We start from the raw sequence: 24,852 nt of genomic DNA, 5'->3' as shown, positions 1-24,852 counted from the left end.
CACACACACACACACACACACACACACACACACACACACACACACACACACGTACACATTCTTGCGTTGGTTCTGTCTTGCTCATACACACTACCTCTGGCCATTGTATTCATCTTCCTACACTCTTCCCCATCCTCCTCCTCTTCCTCTCCTCTTCCTCCTTCTACCGTCTCTAATGGAAGACCACCTCTCCCTTTCCTCCCTTCCCAGAACAGCGCCTCAGCGCCTTGAGTACAATCCTAATAAGGACTTGCTACGACACCTTGATTGCCAAATAAACAAAAGCGGCTTATGTTAGTGTGGGGCATTAAGAACCCCTTATCCTCTACACACACACACACACACACACATACACACACACACACACACACACACACACACACACACACGAGCAGATTCCACTGGGGTTAAAACTACACGAATTCCACTCAAGCATTCCACTGGGGTTAGACTACAGTATCACTAAGTTCCACACGCACACATTCCACTGGGGGGATGGGGGGGTAATCTACCCCACCACTAGGTCCCCCCCCCCTCATATTACCACTGGTGGGGAGGTAAACTACTTTGATCACTGGATCCCACCTACACATTACCACTGGGGTTAAACCACTCTTAAACAGTGCGTGCTACCCCTTTTCATTCCAGGTTTCTTTCGTCTGAACAACACAAAAAGGTTTTTTTTTTTTGTCACTTGGCAGTGGGAGAGAGAGGTGGGGGGGTGGTGATTGGAGGGGAGAGGGGAGGTTAAGTGTATGAGGACAAGGGCAAGAGGGGAGGGGAGTGGGGTGACGGGTGAGCATGATGGGTCGAGTGTGACGAGGGTAAATGACCTGGGGGGGTGAGGGGGGGGGGAGGTGTGGGAGAAGATGGTGAGCGGGCTCAGGAGGTGGATTAGGTCATGAGGGAGTGAGACATGAGGGTTGGTGGGGATGGAGAGAGATGGTGGGGGTAGGATTGTGGGGGGGGGGGAGAAGCAGAAGTCATGAAGGGGGGGGGAGTGACGTGTGCGGGGAAGGGGGTAAGGAAAATAACATCATGAGGGGTGAGGTGTGTGAAAAGTGAGGGGAACTAAGTCATGAGGGGTGAGGTGTGTGTGGTGAGGAGGTGTGTGAGAGGTGAAGGGAAGTATGTCATGAGGGGTGGTGTGTGAGAGGTGAGGGGAAGTAAGTCATGAGGGGTGAGGAGGTGTGTGAGAGGTGAGGGGAAGTGTGTCGTGAGGGATGAGGTGTGTCGGGGATGAGAGGTGAAGAGGGTCATGAGGGGTGAGATACGTCTGGGAAAAGGTGAGAGGAAAGCAGAGGTCATGAGGCGGTAGGCTTGTGAGGAACACAAAGTGAGGGAAGTGAGTCATGGCAAGTGGCGTGAGTGGAAGGAAAAGACTGGGAGAGAATGAGACATGAGGAGAGATGAGGTATACCACTTTTGACGGTGATGATGAAGATTGGAAGTGAATAACGAAGGTTGGAGATGAGGAGGAGAATGAGAGGAGGAGGAGGAGGAGGAGGAGAATGAGAAGAGGAGGAGGAGGAGAATGAGGTCAGTAATGAGTACTGAGGACTGTGAGGATAATAGGGATGAACCATGAGGAATGTGACGTTTGGGGAGATGGGGGAGGAGACGCAGGAATGAGGTGGCGTGGCAGGATTTTACCACATCACACCCATAATACATCTAGCCTCTTGTGTAAATACATCATACATCTAGTAGCTGACTGTGGGCTTTTAACCTACGGTGAATTACATTTTCTCACTACTGAAGAAATGCAAATTTGACGTAATGGCAGAACACAGCGAAACACACACCAACACAAGAGATGAAATAGCAAACCGGGACGCTAAAAAACACTGCCTTGGGCAACACATAGGTCTTGCAAATGGAAGAAGAAGAAGAAGAAAAAGAGGAAGAAGAAGGAAGAAGAAGAAGAAGAAGAAGAAGAAGAAGAAGAAGAAGAGGAAGAAGAAGAAGAAGAAGAAGAAGAAGAAGAAGAAGAAGTAGAAGAAGAAGAAGAAGTAGAAGAAGAAGAAGAAGAAGTAGAAGAAGAAGAAGAAGAAGAAGAAGAAGAAGAAGAAGAGAAGAGGAAGAAGAAGAAGAAGAAGAAGAAGAAGAAGAAGAAGAAGTAGAAGAAGAAGAAGAAGAAGAAGAAGAAGAAGAGAAGAGAAGAAGAAGAAGAAGAAGAAGAAGAAGAAGAACAACAACAACAACAACAATAACAACAACAATAACAACAACACATATAAATCCCATCACAACATGAACAACATCCCAGTGAACACAACAGCACGATGACCCACCCCCCAACCCCCTTTCCCTCTTGACACAACACAACAGTCACGAAACACATTAACATAATCATCAATCCACGCAACAAACGGAGCCTTGATGTCCAGCAGCAATGCAGGCAACCTTTACAACCACAACCCCACAACCCCACAACCCAACCCCACAACCCCCTCCACTTGAGGTTTGTCAACCTCCTTAAAATACCGCGAGAAGCGGGCGATTGATATATGTGAGTGAGGTGTGTGTGTGTGTGTGTGCGTGTGTGTGTGTTGGGGGGGAGGAGGAGGAGGAGGAGGAGGAGGAGGGTGTTCTCTCAAGAGGACGGAGGTGGTGAGGTGGGGAGGTGGTGAGAGTCGAGGGTGTGTTTGGAAGACGTTCTGCGTTTGTCACATTCCTGTATCAAGCGCTAGGTCGAGAGTCAAGTCTTTGCGTCTTGGTATTCCCCCCCCTCACCTCATCCCCGGGACCTCCTCTCCCCTCTCCTCCTTCCTCCCCTCTCCCCTCCTCCTCCTCCTCTCTCCCCTTCAACAGGCGATACTTGACGCATAGGTGGGGAGGCTAAGGGGGGAAAAAAGTGTGGTGGGGGTGGTGAGGTGGGAGAGGGAGAGAGGAGGAGAAGAGAAGATAGGAATGCAGTGGAAGAGTGGACAAGGGGAGGAGAGGAGGGAGGAGAGGGGTAAGAAGAGGAGGAGGACGAAGAGGCGGTACAAGAGCAGGAGAGGGAGGAAGAGGTGGTACAAGAGGAGAAGAAGACGGAGGAGGAGGAGGAAGATGAAGAAGAGGTGGCACAAGGAGGAGGAGGAGGAGGAGGAGGAGGACGAAGATGTGGTACAAGAGGAGGAGGAGGAGGAGGAAGAGGTGGCACAAGGAGGGGGAGAAGGAGGAGGAGGAGGAGGAGGAGGAGGAAGAGGATGAAGACGTGCCACAAGGAGGAGGAGGAGGAGGAGGAGGAGGAGGAGGACGAGGAGCTGGTACAAGAGGAGGAGGAGGAGAAGGAAGAGGAGGAGGAGAAGGAAGAGGAGGAGGAGAAGGAAGAGGAGGAGGAGGAGGCGGTGGTACAAGAGGAGGAGGAGAAGAAGGAGGAAGAGGAGGAAAATTTGTGCCCAGTTCAGCAACAGAGGACTGGCTGGCGAGTGGATGGGAGGAAGATGATGTTGACCAGACTGGGGAGAATGGCACATTAAGGAGGAAGATCGAGGGCGGGGAGAGAGGGAGAGGTAGATAGATCCCCAGGACGATAGACGGGTCTCGAGGACGATAGACGGGTCTCGAGGACGATAGACGGGTCTCGAGGGAGACAGAGAGATCTCGCAGGGGTGTGTGTCGAACTGACACCTCTCTCTCTCTCTCTCTCTCTCTCTCTCTCTCTCTCTCTCTCTCTCTCTCTCTCTCTCTCTCTCTCATAGTTGTGTGTGTGTCGAACTGACACTCTCTCTCTCTCTCTCTCTCTCTCTCTCTCTCTCTCTCTCTCTCTCTCTCTCTCTCCTCTGCTCTCTCTCACCCCCCATCAGCTCCTTCCTGTCCCCCATCCCACACCACACACACCCCCTCCCCTCTCCTCCTCCCCACACACCCCCCCCTCCTCTTCCACATCCGGGTCACAAGGTCAAATAAGGTCAAGCAGCGACCACGAAAACGGGTTTCCTTACAAAAAAAAAAGGAAAAAGAAAGAAAAGAAAGAAAAAAGGGGGTAAAATCAAAGTACGAGGTAACACACAGAGAGCTGTAATTATGAGCAGGTGGGGGAGAAAAAAAGAAAAAAGAAGAATCACAGACCACATGTCACATACGGTCAGGTTTGACCTCTCACGATGACGACGCCCCTCCCCTCCCACACCCACACTTCGTCGCCGAGGGGAGAGGGGGGGAAGGGGAGAGGGGAGGAGAGGGAAGGGGAGGAGGAGAGGGGGGAGGGGGAGGAGGGGAGGTCACAGTCTCACATACGGTCAGGTTTGACCTCTCACGCTGACGACGCCCCTCCCCTCCCACACCCACACTTCGTCGCCGAGGGGAGAGGGGGGAGGAGGGAGGAAGGGGTGGGGGAGGAGGAGGGGGAGGGGGAGGAAGAGGAGGAGGGGGAGGAAGAGGAGGGGGAGGGGGGAGGAGGAGGGGGGAGGTCACAGCTTAACACGGGAGCCACACCTGCAGCGACCCCTCCCCCCCCACCCCTCACCTCCCCTCACCTCCCCTCGCGCCTAGCCGTCTACCTTGGGGGCGGGTTACCCGCGCGCGCGCCTCAGCATTCCCCGAAGGGTGTATAACGGGGAGGATGCCAGAGAGAGGGGAGGGGAGGGGAGGAGGGGAGGGGAGGAGAGGTGGGGAGGGGAGCGGAGGGGGAAGGGAGGGGTGGAGGGGGGAGGGGTGGACTTTCCTGGTTAGGGTGCGACCTTTTCACACACCACACACACACACACACTCCCACCCCTCCCCACCTCCCCTCCCTCCCTCTTCTTTTCCCCAGGCTTGACCCCTGGGGTCAAGCCTGACCTCGCGGGGATGACCTCACAGCTAATGTATTCCGCATCCTTCACACACACACACACACACACACACACACTTCGCGAGGGGCGACCTATCACTTGACATGTGGACCCCCCCCCCCCTCTGAGGGCGACCTCCCTCCCTCCTTCCATCCTTCAGAGTCAACGACTTGAGAGAGAGAGAGAGAGAGAGAGAGAGAGAGAGAGAGAGAGAGAGAGAGAGAGAGAGAGAGAGAGAGAGAGAGAGAGAGAGTTGGGGGGAAGGTCAGGTCGAGCAGGCATTTTTACACCGAGTTTTAACCCCCATCCCCCCACCTTGAGGTCGACCTTTGCTCGCTCCTCCTCGACCCCCGTCATGGCGGCAGGAATGCGGGGCGTCACTTCTCACAGCAGGCCTGGTAACAGACCGGCGTCCCGTTTTCCACGTGGGACCATTTCACGTTTTCTAGGACAATAAGGAGGGATCTATATATATTTCCCTGTACCACAAAAAAAATGTCATTTTTTTACTCGTCTCCTTATATAACTTGCCTATATACACATATACATTCCTATATGACTGGATTATTCTAATACCTTTATCACCCACCCCATTTACATATAGAATAATAACATAAGGAAATATAAGGCAGAACCTTATTATTCAACACCTCACTGATTATCAATACGTAACACTGTTAATCTTTCTAATTAGTTGCGACCGAAAAAAATCTCTGCACGATGCAGTATTTATAACCTGATAACCACTTTGTGATGTACACAAAGAGGGTTTGAGCTAACCAAATGTCTTAGTTTCTTAATCATGCAGTTTGAATTCCGTTCAGAGCTAGTAGCAAGATATCCCCTACGTGTGTTGTCTGATCGTGTGTGTGTGTGTGTTATGTGTGTGTGTATGTGTGTGTGTGTGTCTGTGTTCTAGAGTATCTATCGTGTCTGTGGATGATTTCTGTCCTTCTGTCCGAGACGGGCCTGACTCTGCGCCTTTCGAGGGCCCTGCTCCTGTCTTATTTGTCTCTCTCCATCTGTCTGTCTGTGGCTAATTTCTGTCTCTCTGTATCTGTCTGTCTATGGCTAATTTCTGTCTCTGTCTGTCTATGGCTAATTTCTGTCTCTATCTGTCTGTCTGTGGCTAATTTCTGTCGATCTCTGTCTGTCTGTGGCTAATTTCTGTCTTCCTTTCTGCCTCTGGCTGACTTTGCCCCCCCCCCCCCCAACATCTCTCGCAGACCTATCTCTATGTGATTATCTCTAACGATGCAGATGTCCCACATGTCTCTCCCTGAGTCGCTGTCTCACTCCCTGTCTATCTGTCTGTCTCTCTGTATCTCTCCATATGACCAACCTGTGTTTACGTATCTCCCGGACGCGTCCATCTGTCTCTGCATATCGACGTCATTGTCTCTCTGGACCCGGGTACGTCTACATCACCAACTTATCTCTCTAACGGACTTCACACTCTCTAATCTACCATAGCTGATCCTGGTCTTTCTTCTATATCTAATGACCTGACCCTTTTCTTCTATATCTAACAAGCCTAGGGATCTATTTGTCCCTCTCACTGACCTGAATCTTCAGTTCCTTCCAGTAGATTTGGGCTATCTAAGCGCCCCCGATGTAGCGTGGCTCATTTAGCTAGCCTCCCTTGGCATTGTGACGACTTGACTCACTCTACCACCATTTGCCTCCATCGGAATTCTGATGGTCTTTAGGTGAACTGACTCTACTGTGTGTCACCATTCGACCTGACTCTCTCACTCACCCTGTGTAACCTGTTCCTCCGTCTGGCTTCCAGCTGAATTGACCGTGTCTTGCTTTCTTTAGTTGACCTGACTGTGCCTTGCTCTCTTTAGCTGACCTGACTGTGCCTTGCTCTCTTTAGCTGACCTGGTAATGAACAGGTGTTTAGGTGATCTGACTCGCCATCTGGTCCCGCTGATCTGGTTATCATCAGTCTGTCTGAGGTTTAATTTTCCTGTCTAGTTTCAGTTCCCCAATCTCCAAGTGACCCAGTCTGCTTTTAGCTAACCTGACCCTCTACTTCTAGTAGACCTGAGTGTCTATTCTGTAGGGAATTGGTTACTTTCCCTATCTTCAGCTAACCTTAGTTTCCCTGAGACATAATCTTTTGGAATCGTGAATACGTTCTCCTGTCATCCAATCACTTTTAACTTCCTCCTTTTACACACTCTCCCCGAACTCGGACACCAGCTTCAACAGTTTCTCTCTCAAGCCTTCCACCACAACGGTGCCGTCTGTAAAAAGCAACAGGACTTGCCTCCTACGACCCTTACCCACTAACAACCCTACCCCTAGCATACTGTAGACAAACTCCTTTCTCTAAGACACTCGCATTCACCTTCCTTTACCATCCTGTCCATGAGCACATTCAACTACCACGATGGCAAAACACACACACACAAAAAGCAGACACCACCTGCGATTGGAACCACTCACCGTCCTCCCTTCCTACTCGCGCACTAGTCTTATATTTTCCCAATGGAAACTTCTCATTGGATCCAGTAGCTTTCCCCTCACGCCAAATGTCCTGAGCACGTCCTCGAGGCTCTCATTTCTATATGCCATATACAGATCCCTCTCTTCCTTCAAGGATTCATCACAACCTTTTCTTAAACTGAACTCCTGGTCTACACACATCCTTCATCATCACTCCTAAAGCCATATTGTTCTTGGCAAATCTGACGTTCTATTCATCCCACCCACCTCTCAGCGACAGGTCTCCTCGCTAGACCTGTTCCTCTGTAATCATACCAATCATTGTACGAGTACATGAGGTATACACCTGTGTATTCATTTGCATCACCGCTTATCATCATCTGTCCTTCATAAACAACAACAACAACAAAAAAGGAAATTGCAACACGTTTTTTTTACCCTTGACGACGTTTCCGACGGAGTGAATTCTTTTCAAGGGCCCATTAGTTCCTCAACTATTTTGGCGCGTTATGGACTCGCTGAGAAAATCTATAAACCACTCGAGTGCAGAGAACCCTTGACCTAGATACCTTCCCTGCGCCCTTGTAAGGCGCGATAACAGCACGATAACAGCACCACAGCAACAACCAGATGGATGGGAGGGGGTGTTTGAAAGGGTTAGGGCCGTGCCTCAGTCCACATTGGAAGGTCTCCAACCCAACCCCGGTGAGTATGATGTGATAAAAGCCATTCAGTGATAGGTTCCTCCTCGCGCGCCTATAAGACGAGGTCGAGGTTCGCTATACGCGAATGTGTCGACGCGGAACGGGGTTTGAAGGTGGAGTAGTTCGCGCAGGATGTGCCTGAAGTCATTCGTGACGGGAGAAGTGGCGTGCACGAGGAAGTCAGGGTCATGCGTGAGGAGGGCGAGTAAGGTCGAGCACATATATATATAAAAAAAAAAGCCGAGGTCATGCATGAGGAGGTCAAGTTTGTACAGGAGGAGGAGGAGGAGGTCAAGGCCGTGCATGAGGAGGCTAAGGTCATTTCCAAGAAGGACGAGGTCGTCCATGAGAGAACAGAGATCCTTCAAGGGCAGACTCAAGTGTTTCGTGGGGAAAAAAAAACCACACACTAAAAATCATTCCTCACCTTCCACTCAAGGTCTCTGTGATGCGTACCACGCCTGTCACCCTAACTGTGACCTGGTCGTCAGTGACGCCCTGTACACCTGCTGCGTCATTCGTATGCGTTCGAACACCACGTCCTCAACTTACAGAAGGGTGACACGAAAGCAATCCGCCCGTTCGTGACACTTGCCAGATGCTTGTGGTAGCATCGTATAATGACACCACTAAGATCCCGTTCCTCTATCGAGGTAGAGACTATTGAACTTGACGTCCATGGACGCTACCTGAGGAACATTGTGGTTTCAGGGGGAAAAGAGGCTGTGCGAAAATGGAAGCGTTTACATTTCTACGAGAAAGTGAGCTCCGCTTATTTTTCTACGAGAAAGTGAGCTCCGCTTATATTTCTACGAGAAAGTGAGCTCCGCTTATATTTCTACGAGAAAGTGAGCTCCGCTTATATTTCTACAAGAAAGTGAGCTCTGTTTTCGACAAGGCCCAAAGCTGGGTGGACTCTTTGTATATCTCGTCCGCCAGAAAGCATCTGATACTGTAATACATAATAAGGTTGATAAGGCACTAGGAATATGGGGGAGGGGAAGACACCTTAAAAGATAGAGACAAGTCGAGGTCACCAGTGGCGTGCCACAGGAACCGATGCTGGGACCACTGCGATTCTTGACGTGGGTGAATGACTTGCCAAAGGGACGATTCTAATCTGAACACATTTACGAACTATGCCAAGGTCGGGAGGGCAGTAAAAAGTAATGGGGATTTTATCCAACCGAAAAAAAAAAGACCTTGGACAATCTACCAAGTTGGCTTCGGCCTTGTTCTCCGGTGTAACGCTATACTAAAGTATTTCTCAAGACTCGCATTACTTCATGGGAAAGAAAGACATCTCTCTCTCTCTCTCTCTCTCTCTCTCTCTCTCTCTCTCTCTCTCTCTCTCTCTCTCTCTCTTAATGCTTTCACACGTTGCGCTTCTTTGCATGCCTGGTTCATGGGCGAAGCTGTCGCCATCTTCATGAGGGCAACAAAACATTTCAATCCCTGGAGCACATACATACGGCCTTTGAGCACGACGGTTCGACCCTTGAGCACGACGGTGCGACCCTTTCAGCACGACGGTACGACCTATGAGCACGAGGGTACGGCCCTTTGAGTACGACGGTTCGACACTTTAAGCACGACGGTATCACCCTTGAGCACGACGGTACGACCCTTTGAACACGACGGTGCGACCCTTGAGCACGACGGTACGACCTATGAGCACGAGGGTACAACCCTTGAGAACGACGGTACGACCCTTAAACACGACGTTTCGACCTTTGTATATAACCAACTCGCATTAAACCTGACCCCATGAGCACCAGGTCAAAGGTCTCGCCATGACATCAAAAAGGGCTGTACCATCCAAGGCTCGTACCGTCATGTTGAAGGGTCGTACCCCTGGTGCTCGAGGGTCGTACTTTCATTCTCGAGGGTCGTACCCTCGTTCGAGCACATGGGGTCCAACAGAAATAACCAGCACACCCACAGGAACACATGTATATTTTTTTTTAATATCTTAAATAAAATTTTCAAGCCATTCTCACTGGTTTTTCTACATGTTGATGGTTAGGTCGTGATATGAAAGATAGTCTTCCTTTTTCTTAAAATAAATAATGACCTTCTCTTTTTTATATATCGTAATGACTCAGCCATCGTGAGATTTGGAAACTAGATTAAAAAAAAAAGATAACGAGAGGGCGTCAATTGGCAAGGCAACCTTAAATTACACAGCGTAATGATACAACGAGAAATGACGGTGTGTGGGGGACCCTCTTTCCATTTTTTTTTTTTTTGAAAACCCAAACCCCAGTCAGTGTGAGAGGGGCGCATGACTTCGTTACTCCAGCCAAGAACCAATTATCTGACGTGTGTGTGTCTGTGTCTGTGGTAGCAGACTCCGACCCGGCGGCCTTAGCGTGGAAAACCTTGCCCACCTCTCCTTCGCTCGAGCTTGGCTATAAGAATTGGGTGGAATATGAACTATACCGGTGGCTCCTGCGGGGCAAGAACACTGGGAGTAGAGAGAGAGAGAGAGAGAGAGAGAGAGAGAGAGAGAGAGAGAGAGAGAGAGAGAGAATAATCGTTGTCTTGCTTCGTAACGTAAATCTTGGCTGTTCAAGAAGGCGTTACGAGTTTTAAAATGGGGTGGTTGTGGGGTGGTGATGGTCGTATTTGATGGAAAGGATGGTATGTAGAGGAAGGGAAGGGTGGGGAGGGATGGGCATTATATAGAGGGAAGGTGATGGCAGGTGGGGAGTGGTGAGGGGGGGCCATACAGCTCTGGGGTAAGAAGGGGTTCTGGGGTAAATGAGGGAGGGTAACGGAGGGCTGGGTGAGGGAGTGTGCAGGCGTGTGTGGAGGGTGGAGGGAGTGAGGAGAGGGATGTGGAGGGATAGAGAGAGAGGAGAAGTATGTGGAGCGGGTGGAGGGAATGAGTGGAGGCATGTATAGAGTGGAGGGAGCGAGGAGAGGGATGCGGAGGGTGAAGGGAGTGAGGAGAGAGGGAGAGAGAGAGAGGAAGTCAGGGGGTGTGAAAGAGGGAGTGAGGAGGGAGGTGCAAGACAGAACACTCCCCCCGCAACCCCCCAACCCAACACACCACCACTCCACTCCACTCCTTCCCCCCCCCCCCCCCCCCCCCCCCCGGACCAAGAATGGGTCAAGGCAATGTCACGCTTCGCCCATTAAACACAAAGTTTTTACTACGACGATTCGTCTTTTGTGCAATATTCCCCCACTCGCGGTGATTACGAAACAATATATACATATACACACACATATATATATATATATATATATATATATATATATATATATATATATATGAAAAAGCGAGTGTGTGGTAAGCATACGGAAGATTAAAAGGTTGTTTGAGAGTGAAAAGTTCGAAATACATGAGGGCCCCATGAGTGTAGAACTCCCTCCTCATACCGTACACACACACACACACACACACACACACACACACACACACACACGAGCCTTCGTGGTAGAGTGGTTAGCGTCGTTGACCATGAATCACGCACGGGCCCAACGAGGCTCGGATCCTGCGCGTGGAACTCGGCCCACAGTTAACTCAGCTGTTCATCCTCACTTCGAAGCTAGCTGGTCCATTAATGGTTACCTGGCTTCGACTGGTGTGCATGTGTGAGTATATGTGTGCACATATGTGGTACATATATACACAAGGTTAAGAGACCGTGCAACATAGGTGTAAAATTCTTCCTGTCACACAAACAGTGATGACAAACCCACTCGAACCGCTGTCTCGGAGATTTTGGCGTCGGCCGCGCTACCACTGGGCCACAGAGAACGGGGAAAAAAAACACAAAAACCGGCCAAATCGATCGTGATATAATAACAGTTTTTTTTCTCTCCCTCTCCGTTACTATAGGCTTCATTGGTCGCCCAGGAACCAGTTCTCACACTCGGCAACAAGAGGTAACTTTTTATCGACTTCGCCAGCGAGTAAAAAGCTGCCTCCTGGTTGCTGGGCCTGTAGTAATAGAGAGGGAGAAAGACAGGCGCCTTTAGGAACGACGGTGAACCTGTAAGAGGGACGAATGGGTATTATATGACGAACTCGGTGGCCTGGTGACAGTTTCGAACTCAGGTTATCGAGGGGGTGGTATGTGCGTCCTATAGACGTGTGAGGTGCTGCACACACAGACACAGACACACTCACACACACGATATTCCCCACATATGCCTTTGTCTTCCTACCCATTCCATGGAACAGCGCGTGACACCACAGGCCTTGAGGAATGGTGATATATTGTGTGCATCTGTGTGTGCCGTGAGTCCAGGACCACTTAGGAACAGGTGTTCAGTGTTTTCGGTTATGAGGACGTATTCTGGGCATGAAACGGTCTCGTGATGTGGTGAATTTGTGATTTGCAAAGTTGTAGAGGAAGGAAAGTGTCTAGGGAGAAGTGGAGAAAGTGTAACACATACATGTTTGGGGGAATATGGTTTCAGATGGACGGATGTCTGGCCGGGTCACGTTTAAGACTGGGATGGGGGAGCAGTCGTTTATTTCTCGTCAAGTCATTTCAATGGTCATTAATTTTTTTGTCAGTGGTGTTGTTGCTGGGGTTGGGGGTGGGGGGTTGGTTATAAACAAACACAAAGTCCTCAGGACATTTGCTGGCACCTGTTCTTGACAAGGAAGAGAATAATCTGGTATCCTTCGCAAACAAATCATCCACTCCACCTTAATCTACGCCTCACCTTAGGTCTTCGCAGAGGCGTTGGGACCCCCTTCCACCCGAACGACTCAATAAACTAACCATTAAAGCTTACGCCCCTACTTCAGACTTCAACAACCTACACTTACAGATACTCTCTCTCTCTCTCTCTCTCTCTCTCTCTCTCTCTCTCTCTCTCTCCAAAACACATTGGACACCTCCATCTCTCACTGATCTGATAAAAAAAAGAGAAGCATTGTACGCGGGACTACGATACGTATACCATATAATCTACGCATACATGTAAGGGGACAGTGAATATTACTCATGTATTTTTTTTTCGTGTCCTGGAAGGCGCCTAAGAGGGGTGGGATCTGTAGTCCTGGAGGTACTCCTCCCCCTTACGTTTTCATTTTCCAGGCGAAAGGAAAATCCTTCGTTTCGTCAACTGAACAGAAAATACACCACAGACTTCCGTCAGAAATCAGCGGAACAGCATATGTAGTGAGGAGTGTAGAATGCATATGTAATGAGGAGTGTAGAATGAATGGGAAGAAATGCATAAGAACATGAAAGCAATGCATAAAGAGAGGTGCATGAAAGGGGGCATTCAAAGTCAGAAAACCATGGAGCATACACCTCGAGCAGCTGAGTGTGAGTGGATGGGGTGGAGTTTTTTGAGTGGTGGAGTGTGGGGGGGGACTAAAGTGGGGGAAGGGGAGAGGAGGAGGAGGAAGAGGAGGAAGAGGAGGAGGAGGAGGAGGAGTGTGAACTGGATGATGAGTAATGAGGTTATGAGAGAGGGGAAGGCAACACAAGAGAAGAGGTGGTGTTCGAGGAGTGAAATGCAACTGGGAAAAGGGGCCGGGAGGAAGGCACTCCACTGAAAAGGGAGTCAAAGAGGGAGAAGAGGCCGGCTCATTGCAGAGAGCTAAGGAGGACGAGCCAAGCTAGTTACGGAAGTAACCTGTTACTCATAAGAAACTCTAGGAAAGTAAGCCTCTTACCAGATGTCTGTAGGGAGGTAAAAGTTACTGGCAGAATCCTCACGAAGGAAGAGGTTCTACTTATGATTACCACTTGTGATTACCATTTGTGATTACCACTTGATTACTTGTGATTACTTCGTGTGATTACTACTTGATTACTATTTCTGATTACTACTTGTGGCTATTGTGATTACCTTTGTGATTACTTCTTGTGGTTACTACTTGTGATTACTACATGTGATTACTATTTGATTACTACTTGTGATTACTATTTGTGTGTTACAGGGAGATAGATTTACACTCGTATTGCCCCGGTCTCTTGACCTTGTACATATGTACCATGTCTTTACACACACACACACTACACACACACACACACACATACTACACACACACACACACACACACACAGTACACACACACACACACACACATACACACACACACACACACACACACACACACTACACACACACACTACACACACACACACACACACACACACACACACATAGACACACACACACACACACACACACACACACACACACACACACACATAGACACACACACACACACACACACACACACACACACTACACACACACACACTACACACACACACACACACACACACACACACACACACACACACACACACATAGACACACACACACACACACACACACACACACACACACACACACACACACAGTACACACACCCACACACACACTACACACACACACACACACACACACACATACACACACGCACACACACACACACACACACACAGTACACACACCCACACACACACACACACACACACACAGTACAGCCAGTGTAAACCAGTATCATAAAAAAAAAAAACCTTCCTAGAAATGTACACACTAGTTTCCCACTCTAGCAAGGTAGCGTGGCCGAGCGGTCTAAGGCGCTGGTTTAAGGCACCAGTCTCTTCGGAGGCGTGGGTTCGAATCCCACCGCTGCCAGAGTGTTTTTTTTCACTCGAAAGAGAGAGAGAGAGAGAGAGAGAGAGAGAGAGAGAGAGAGAGAGAGAGAGAGAGAGAGAGAGAGAGAGAGAGAGAGTCCTTCTTACACATATAGGGTGGTCATGAATCAGTAACAATATTGGAGTCTACTATACAATGCTCTCTCTCTCTCTCTCTCTCTCTCTCTCTCTCTCTCTCTCTCTCTCTCTCTCTCTCTCTCTCTCTCTCCCTATCTCTCTCTCTCTCTCCCTATCTCTCTCTCTCTCTCTCTCTCTCTCTCTCTCTCTCTCTCTCTCTCTCTCTCTCTCTCCCTATCTCTCTCTCTCTCTCTCTCTCTCTCTCTCTCTCTCTCTCTCTCTACAACTGCAAGAGTGGGGAGATCAATTGTTTACAGCTTAAGGAGTGGGAAGATGAATTGTTTACAGCTCAAAGAGTGGGAAGATGAATTGTTTACAGCTTAAGGAGTGGGGGAGATAAATTGTTTACAGCTGAAGGAGTGGGGAGATGAACTGTTTACAGCTTAAGGAGTGGGGAGATAAATTGTTTACAGCTGAAGGAGTGGGAACATGAACTGTTTACAGCTGAAGGAGTGGGAAGATGAACTGTTTACAGCTTAAGGAGTGGGGGAGATGAATTGTTTACAGCTGAAGGAGTGGGGAGATGAATTGTTTACAGCTGAAGGAGTGGGGGAGATGAACTGTTTACAGCTGAAGGAGTGGGGAGATAAATTGTTTACAGCTTAAGGAGTGGGATAGACGAATTGTTAACAACTGAAGAAATGGAGAGATAAATCGTTAACAGCTGAAGAAGCGGGGAGAGGAGAAGGGGAGATGAACTGTTAAACAGGACGAAGGAGATGGGGAGACAATTTCTTAACAAGGAAGGCCCAGAAACCAAATTGCGAGAAGTTGTTCTAATACGTTGCCTAGGAGACCTGAAACCCGAGTGAAATGTAGGGTGATGAAGGGGGGGGGGGATACAGTGAAAGGTGGTCTTCGTAATATATATGTTCGTCTGGCAGGATATAAGGTAAAGGAATCCATGAATAAGAGGGACCAAAGGGGGGTCTAATAACCTGTCCCCATCCAAGAGAAGTAAAGAGAAGTTTACGACCAGTCTGCTGTCAAACACCAAAATAGTATTCAAGTGCATAGATCAGGGAGTCTAAGAGATGTATGGGTATGTATATTTGCGTGTGTGGACGTGTGTGTATATATACATGTGTATGTGGGTGGGTTGGGCCACTCTTTCGTCTGTTTCCTTGCGCTACCTCGCTAACGCGGGAGACAGCGACAAAGCAAACTAAGATAAAATATAAGATGAAGGGAGTGTCAAACAGGACGTGTTTCTCAACGTCTGGTCACCAAACACACTTACAGAAGCGCAGTGAACTAACTGAGAAGGCCCGGAGAAGGGGGGTACGAGAGGGCTGAATGGGAGGGGAAAGGTTCGAAGCCTTGATTTTTCCCTACCTTGGAAAAGAGAAGGGTGAGGAGCGACCTGATCATAGCCTACATGTTTTCCAGCCAGACTCACGAAGTGGTGAACATTCCATCGAGAGAGATGTTGTGCTGGCTTCATTATGGAACGAAATGAATGAAGACATAGTCAATGCAGACGCTGGCTTCATTATAGAATGAAATAAGGACATAATGAATGCAGGCACCCCAAACAGAAATTCAAAAAGTTGTTTGGAAGTAGAGAATGTTCGAGGAATGGGGACCTAAAGAGCGTAGAACTCCCTCCACGTACAGTCCAAATTGGTAGCCACCACAAAGGTAATTACATACGAGATTAACGAAGAAGAAGAAGAAGAAGAAGAAGAAGAAGAAGAAGAAGAAGGAGAAGGAGAAGAAGAGGAAGGAGAAGGAGAAGAAGAAGAGGAAGGAGAAGAAGAAGAAGAAGAAGAAGAAGAAGAAGAAGAAGAAGAAGAAGAAGAAGGAGAAGGAGAAGAAGAGGAAGGAGAAGAAGAAGAAGAAGAAGAAGAAGAAGAAGAAGAAGAAGAAGAAGAAGAAGAAGAAGAAGGAGAAGAAGAGGAAAAGAAGAAGAAGAAGAAGAAGAAGAAGGAGAAGAAGAGGAAGAAGAAGAAGAAGAAGAAGAAGAAGAAGAGGAAAAAGAATAATAATAATAAGAAGAAGAAGAAGGAGAAGAAGAAGAAGACAGGATGGTAAAGCAAGGCGAAGGATGTAAGCAGCACCAGTTGAGGGGAGGTGGGTCAGTTTACGAGAGGCTGTCAGGTGAATGAGGCCGAGGAAATGGAGGAGGAGGAAGAGGAGGAGGAGGAGGAGGAAATATGAAGAGGAAAGGGGAAAGAGAGAAGAGAGAGAGAGAGAAAAGGAGGGTTGTGTAAGTCATGAGACAGACCTATATACGTGTGTGTGTGTGTGTGTGTGTGTGTGTGTGTGTGTGTGTGTGTGTGTGTGTGTGTGTGTGTGGATGCAGATGGCTCAACTCATGCGGAAAGTATGTGGGGTTGACGTGATGATCAAACATCTGGAGGCCACCTGCTTGCATGCATGATGGGAGGTGCCAGGTGTGGTGAGAGATATATATATATAAGGGCTGAGTCACGTGTGGGGATCATGGGGGGGCCACGTCAGGTATGCATGGTATGGACAGAGTCAAGTATGCATGATAATGGACCCAGTCAGGTGTGCATGGTACGGATAGGGTCAGGTGTGCATGGTATGGATAGGGTCAGGTGTGCATGGTAGGGATCGGATCAGGTGTGCATGATATGAGTAGAGTCATGTGTGCATGGTATGGACCGCGTCAGGCGTGCATGGTATGGATCGGGTCAGTTGTGCATTCATAGGACCGGGTCAAGTGTGCATGACACGAAAGGAGGGGGGGGGGGGGGGGGAGAAACACATACCCATTCAAGCTGTCACCAACTTCTACAGTTTCTCTACGGAGATGGCCACCAGAGCCGCGTCATCTTCAAACAGCAATGGATTCACATTTGGTGCCGCCTACCCCCCCGTACCCCTTCTCCTTCATCATCCCCGCTTCTCGCTTCAATACCCTCCACATATACCTTCCTCACCAACCCCCTTCATGTGGACATTGAGCAATTAAAGTGGAATCACCACCCCACTGATACAGACCCACCTTTACACCGGGTAACCACTCAACATCCTCTTATCTACGTGGCAAAAAAAACCCCAAAAAAACTCCTCAGTCCACGACAGAAACTTCCCATCTCCCCCATACATTCGTGGCACCTGCAACGAAGTCTCTCTGTCAACCTTATTTTACGTTTTTCCCTCAGATCAATAATTGCCAAAACATCCTCCCCTACTCCTGCATCACATTGCACATGCCATCCACCCTCTCGATCAACACTCTTCCCATGCTCTTTACCAGGTATAACGGAACAGATGTATCTCTCTAATTCGGGAGGTCAGTTCACTTCCTCTTCCTTTTAGATGGGGGCATTATAAACGCATTCTAACAGCCCTCAAGCGCTTCACCTGGGGGGCAAGAGAGAGAGAGAGAGAGAGAGAGAGAGAGAGAGAGAGAGAGAGAGAGAGAGAGAGAGAGAGAGAGAGAGAGAGAGAGATAAAACAGACGTTTAACAGTTTGGGTAAACAGTCCAATTACCTGTCTCCCTCCTTGTTGTCAGACAAGATTAATGTCATGATGATCTCCCGTCTATAATGATAATAATAATAATAATAATAATAATAATGATAATAATAATAGTAATAATAATAATGAGAATAATAGTAATGATAATAATGAAAATAATAGTGGTAGTTATGAGTATCAAATTACCATTATATTATTAGTTATTATTACTATTATCTTTATCATTATCATCATCACTATTATGCTAAGAAATAAAGTACAAGCCTACCTCTACTGAATCAAACTCATGCCATGACCAGACGATCACTGTGACGCTATAACATTATAGAAAACAGAATATGTCAACATGGTGACCCCAACTTCTATCCTGTCCTTAAAGTCCTACGATGTACTTCCGAAAATGTGTAGGATATAAGTACACATCAGTGGGGTCAGTGACTGAACCAGGACATGTGAAGCATCCGGGGTAAACCATGGAAAGAAAGGTCTGTGGAGCCTGGATGTGTGGATAGGGAGCTGTGGTTTCGGTGCATTACACATGACAGCGGGAGAATGGATGTGAGCGGATGTGGCCATTTCCTCGTCTATTCCTGGCGTTACCTCGATGAGCAAATATGAGAGAAAGAAAAGGGGGAAGGGATCACTTAATATTATTCCCGGATGAAACAGATTTCTCTGTCTGAAGATAGCATCTTCCTCTGTGTGACCTCCATTACCCTCGTACCTGCACTTGATTAACCTTTGACCTCAGTTCCTCTGTGACCTCCCTCGACCCTTGACGGAACCAAGGCGACGTAAAAGACCCTGGGGCGTAGAGACGATGATCATTGACCTTATATCAAGATTCAGTCGGTTTTATTCGAAAAAAAAAAAAGAGTGTCGTATGAATAAACACAGTTCCCACGTTACCGAGGTAGCGCCAAGAACAGACGAGGAAATGGCCACATTCACCCACATCCATTCTCTCGCTGTCATGTGTAATGCACCGAAACCACAGCTCCCTATCCACACAACCAGGCACCGAAACCACAGCTCCCTATCCACACAACCAGGCTCCACAAACCCTTCCATGCTCTACCCCTGAAAATATAAGGAGAAAATATAGACAGAAAATGTACACAACAGATATAGCGGGGTTGTAACTCATCTCTATATATCTAAACACTGTAGCGTATTTTTGATGCTCACAGTGGGTAGCGATGGAGCGATTCTTGTGAACGGCCTGTGTGCGAGTTTGGATGGTTCGGTGCAATTGTGGTTCTGAACTGCAACACTGGGACTGGGGATCTCTGGTGGCAGGAAGTGAGGGTGGCGGGTATGGTTCCGTCGCTTCTTTCTCTCTCCATGACCTACATCGACACAAGTTTACCCCACCTCCCTCCCTACGCCTCCCTCCCTACGCCTCCCTCAAGCTTCATACATCCCAATTACCCACTTCATCCCCCTTCCCCCATTACCTTTCTACTCTATCCATCTCCCACTACACCATCACTACCATCATGGCTTAAAGACACCAACCCTCTTCTCTTCTTCCAGTCACCATCCCGACCCCTAACTCCCATTTTCTTTCCCCTTAAGGCGTTCTTTTAATTCCCTCTCCATCAGCAGCTACGCCACCATCTCCACCATCTCCTCCTCCTCCTCCTCCACCGGAGTCTGACCCATGACCAGCTCCTCCTCCTCCCCCTCCTCCAACACCCAACACCCCCTCCTCCAACACCCAACACCCCCTCCTCCAACACCCAACACCCCCCTCCTCCAACACCACCCAACACCCCCCTCCTCCAACACCCAACACCCCCCTCCTCCAACACCCAACACCCCCCTCCTCCAACACCACCCACCCCACATCCCATTTACCGAATGTAAACACCACGTGGTTGGGGGGGTGGGGGGGGGAGACGGATACCGGATTATGTAACCGGATGAAGGACGGCAGGTGAAGGCAGCCGGATGAGAGAGAGAGAGAGAGAGAGAGAGAGAGAGAGAGAGAGAGAGAGAGAGAGAGAGAGAGAGAGATAGAGAGAGAGAATGGATTGTGGGTTATATGCACGGATGAGAGAGAGAGAGAGAGAGAGAGAGAGAGAGAGAGAGAGAGAGAGAGAGAGAGAGAGAGAGAGAGAGAGAACAGATTGCGGGTAACATGGGCGGATGAGAGAGAGAGAGAGAGAAACCGGATTGTAGGTAAAATGGTTGGGATGAGAGAGGGAACGGATGACGGGTAACGTGGCCGGATGAAAGAGAACGGATGACGCGCGTCACGCGGCCGGATTAGAGAAAACGGATGGCTGGATAGCGGGTAACCCGACCCACCGACCCGGGGGTGATTTCAGATAAGCTTCAACTTGACCTCTTCGAGTGAAGGTCAAACCCAACCCCCCCAACCAACCTTCCTTTCCTCCTGGGTCAATAAATGCCACTATAGTAGCCATGAGCGATTACATCTCTCTCTCTCTCTCTCTCTCTCTCTCTCTCTCTCTCTCTCTCTCTCTCTCTCTCATCCGCCCATGTTACCCGCAATCTGTTCTCTCTCTCTCTCTCTCTCTCTCTCTCTCTCTCTCTCTCTCTCTCTCTCTCATCCGCCCATGTTACCCGCAATCTGTTCTCTCTCTCTCTCTCTCTCTCTCTCTCTCTCTCTCTCTCTCTCTCTCTCTCTCTCTGTCTCTCTCTCTCTCTCTCTCTCTCTCTCGCGTCTGTTGTTTACTTGTCCACACCGATCCTATCCCTTGTGCTCTCGGTCACAGCAAAGTCATCAAAGTACCCATTACAAACATTAAGTCTTTATTGTGAAAATCCCTGCTTTATTTACCTCCCATCCCAGCTTTACCTGGCCTTCTGCGTGAGCCACGATTCCTATCACGCAACAAATGTATTTGTTTACACAAAAGGAAAGTACATGATTGGCAGCTGATCCTTCGTGCTTGTTTACTTGTCTGTTTGCAGCTTTGTGAGTGTGTTTGCTTACCTGGTTGTTTACAAGCTGACGTGTCTGTGTACCGACAGTCTGTTTATGTAAAGTGTATGTGTGTTGTATGTGAATGTGTATGTGTGTTGTATGTGAATGTGTATGTGTTGTATGTGAATGTGTATGTGTTGTATGTGAATGTGTATGTGTGCTGTATATGAATGTGTATGTGTGTTGTATGTGAATCTGTATGTGTGCTGTATGTGAATGTGTATGTGTGCTGTATGTGAATGTGTATGTGTGCTGTATATGAATGTGTACGTGTGGTCTGTATATGTGTACTGCCAATGTGTTCTATGTGACTGTGTATGTGTGTTCTATGTAAATGTGCATGTGTGTTCTGTGCATCTGTGTACCGACAGCCTGTTCATATGAATGCGTATGTGTTCTGTGTATCTGTGTACTGCCAATGTATTCTATGTGGCCACGTATGTGTGTTCTATGTAAATGTTTACCAAGTCGTCATACTTAAGGGGTTGAGTCGTCATACTTAAAGGGTCAAGTCGTTATACTTAAGGGGTCAAGTCGTCATACTTAAGGGGTCAAGTCGTCATACTTAAGGGGCTAAGTCGTCATAGTTAAGGGGTTAAGTCGTCATACTTAAGGGGTCAAGTCGTCATACTTAAAGGGTCAAGTCGTCATACTTAAAGGGTCAAGTCGTCATACTTAAGGGGTTAAGTCGTCATACTTAAAGGGTCAAGTCGTCATACTTAAGGGGTTTAGTCGTCATACTTAAAGGGTTAAGCCGTCATACTTAAGGGGTCAAGTCGTCATGCTTAAGGGGTTAAGTCGTCATAGCTAAGGGGCTAAGTCGTCATACTTAAAGGGTCAAGTCGTCGTACTTAAGGGGTTAAGTCGTCATACTTAAGGGGTTAAGTCGTCATACTTAAGGGGTCAAGTCGTCATACTTAAGGGGCTTAGTCGTCATACTTAAAGGGTCAAGTCGTTATACTTAAGGGGTCAAGTCGTCATACTTAAGGGGTCAAGTCGTCATACTTAAAGGGTTAAGTCGTCATACTTAAAGGGTTAAGCCGTCATACTTAAGGGGTTAAATCGTCATAGTTAAGGGGCTAAGTCGTCATACTTAAGGGGTTAAGTCGTCATACTTAAGGGGTCAAGTCGTCATACTTAAAGGGTTAAGTCATCATATCTAAGGAATTAGATCGTCATACTTAAAGGGTTCAGTCTTCATACTTAAGGGGGTTCAGCCTTCATACTTAAAGGGGTTCAGTCTTCACACTCAAGTGGTTAAGACATCACACTCGAGGGGCTGAGTCATCGCGCTCGAGAGGTTCAAAGTGGTTTGAGAGCAGAGGTTAGAGACTCAGTGAGCAGCAGCAGGAGCAGAGACAGAAATTTGGCCATCATCAACTTCTTGAAATTCTAAGGGTTCTATACAGACCTGTGGCCCAGGAGAGAGCGAGCCGAGCCAACAGCATTTCGCATCAGCGAATGAATCATGTTGTTTTAAGAATACGCTAGCACGGGGGGGGGGAGGGAAACGAGGTAATTAGGTCAGTGGGCCGGGGTGGAGAGAGAGAGAGAGAGAGAGAGAGAGAGAGAGAGAGAGAGAGAGAGAGAGAGAGAGAGGGTAGTATGTCTCGGTAGGTAAGGGTGGAAGTACCTATGGGTACTTAGGAAGGGACGTGTTACAGGACTGGGGTCCATGTGAAGCTTATGGAGGCACTGAGCTCGGGACTGGGTCCATGTGAAGCTTTTTGAAGCACTGAGCCTGGGACTGGGTCCATGTGAAGCTTATGGAGGCGCTGAGCCAGAGACTGGGTCCATGTGAAGCTTACGGAGGCACTGAGCTCGGGACTGGGTCCATGTGAAGCTTACGGAGGCACTGAGCTCGGGACTGGGTCCATGTGAAGCTTACGGAGGCACTGAGCCAGGAGGTAAACAGATGAGCAGATGTGTGGGTAGAGAAAAGGAAGGGAGGGAGGTGGGAAAACACGCAGTTTCATAATCAGGTAAATAGATAAGAAACTATGGAGTCCTGGGTAAGGGAGTGGGACAGGAAGGCAAGGAATGAAGTAGACAGAAGACACGTAGGTAAGGGTAAATAGATTGGCCAGAAGGTAAGCAGGAAGCTAAGCAGATAACGAACCAAAAAGGAAGGCAAAGAAACCGGAAAATGGGTATCAGCTTCGTCCTACAGTAGTTGTATCTGTTCCTGTGTGTGTGTGTGTGTGTATGTATGTGTGTGTGTGTGTGTGTGTGTGTGTGTGTGTGTGTGTGTGTGTGTGTGTTGTCCTGTTTCATGGGCTAACCAGAGCAGTGTGTAGACTACAGTCATATGCTGTGATGAGGCACCGTTTCATTGCTGTATGTCGACTACCGCGGGTGGGGTGGACAGTATGCTAATTAGTATGCTAATTAGCCCTTAAAGATGTAAGGATTGGTGTACTAGCTTGTCTATCCATTGCTGCTTTCAAGGAACTGAATAGAAACCCTCTCTATCGAATCATCAAGTCATCGACGTATCAATAATTTCACTTCATTGTAGAAGGGTCATGGCTCTACTAACTTGGTACCTCCCCGAATCCTAATCAACATAAGTTTTCCTGAACTTTTACGAGTGACGAACCTATGAATGAACTATCAGACCCTCCTACATGGCATCCAATCCTCTTCCGAATGAGCATCGTCATACAACACGGATACAATCAGGGGGACGTGGGGACTTGTATGGTCTGTGTCTCGGGGGCGTCACCTCGTGGTTTCCCCGTACCACAGAACGGACCATCATGGATCCGGTGCCACGGAGTTAACAGAGGCACTGACACATTTTCCTTTTCGTCCTGCAGGTCAAGGATCACTGCTCTGAGGTCATCTTCACTACACGACGTCTAAATGGTAGAGGGGAGGATGTCGAAGCGCCCCTCTCCTCCTCTGGGGTCTTCCGAAGGAAGTAGAGGGAGAGGAAGAGAAGAGGAGGGAGAGAAGAAGGAAGGATAGCGACTTCGTAAGCATTCCTTGACATCAACAGACTTAAACGTTCGAGTGCGTTCGTGTCATCCTCCGCGGCTCTGGAAAAGCAACCAGACTAAATAGACAGGAAATATGTATATATATTACCAGACATGACTTCATCTGTAGATTGTAGGGTAAACATTATCTACCTTGGGGTAGATATTACACTGGAGACACTTAAGCGACTCGCTCGTTCGTCAGTAGAACTTAACACTTTACACTTTATGATTTCCAAGGAAGGACCTTGGCTTTTAAGTCATGATCTAAGCTGGCGTTTATTGCTTCTTAAGGAGGAACGAGGGTCATATACATGTTTCCTCTCGATCTGTATGAGTTTAAGACACACACACACACACACACACACACACACACACACACACACACACACACACACACACATACACACACACACACACACACACACACACAGAAACAGTATTACCACATCTTCAGAGGACGAGGTGCGTAATGACTCCGTAGCTACTAGCGTTACCACATGTGTGAAGTTGTGGTAATACACGAAAGCGCTCAAGGATTCCCGTGTTTCCTTTATCCGGGTGGTGTTTACGCATTCATAAAGCCACGTGTTTGTTATGATTCTACGCACACACACACACACACACACACACACACACACACACACACACCCCAGCTTACGCCAGGTACTTCATCTATCAAGCAGCCCAAAAGGGGATGATGAAAAGCTGGGTAGGCTGTGAGCCCTGCCGCTCACTGACCTATCCGGGATTCGATCCTGGACAGGATCTCAACC

General features: G+C 48.3%; 1 protein-coding gene and 1 non-coding gene across 2 annotated transcripts in view; one reads left to right on the top strand and one right to left on the bottom strand.

Moving 5' to 3' along the window:
• Positions 1-24,852, bottom strand: part of LOC139754981 (uncharacterized) — a 201,308-nt gene that overhangs the window by 34,347 nt on the left and 142,109 nt on the right. The gene's annotated exons all lie outside the window — the stretch shown is intronic.
• TRNAL-AAG (transfer RNA leucine (anticodon AAG)) lies at positions 14,467-14,548 on the top strand. Its single transcript has one exon. It is a non-coding gene; the product is annotated as a tRNA-Leu (tRNA).

Source organism: Panulirus ornatus, chromosome 18, assembly GCF_036320965.1.
Source record: "Panulirus ornatus isolate Po-2019 chromosome 18, ASM3632096v1, whole genome shotgun sequence".
NCBI classification, from domain to species: domain Eukaryota; kingdom Metazoa; phylum Arthropoda; class Malacostraca; order Decapoda; family Palinuridae; genus Panulirus; species Panulirus ornatus.
Note: the sequence above shows the minus strand (reverse complement) of the source record. Positions and strands in the feature narration are given on the sequence as shown.